Here is a 302-nt window from a genome sequence, read left to right on the forward strand (position 1 = left end):
TTCTTATGGGGGCGTCAACCACTGCATGCAGCGAGCCTCTTTTTATTTCATTTGGTTTGAGCTGCCTATACACCGCAGCGGTGCTGCGGCGGCCGGTGTGTGTATGCAGCAGGCGACAGCAAGAAGCAGCAGCAGATGTTTGTGTGCATATAAACTGAAATTTAATTTATTTAATTAAATAAATTAAATTAAATTATAAAAAAAGCAAAAAATATAAACTGTTTCATGCGAAGCAGCAGCCCGCTGCTGCTGGGGATCCCCACCGCCGGCCGACGGACCACTGGGCCGGCAGCAGCAGCAGC

This window comes from Eimeria mitis, genomic scaffold (assembly GCF_000499745.2).
Source record: "Eimeria mitis Houghton genomic scaffold, Emh_scaff1231, whole genome shotgun sequence".
NCBI lineage: Eukaryota > Apicomplexa > Conoidasida > Eucoccidiorida > Eimeriidae > Eimeria > Eimeria mitis.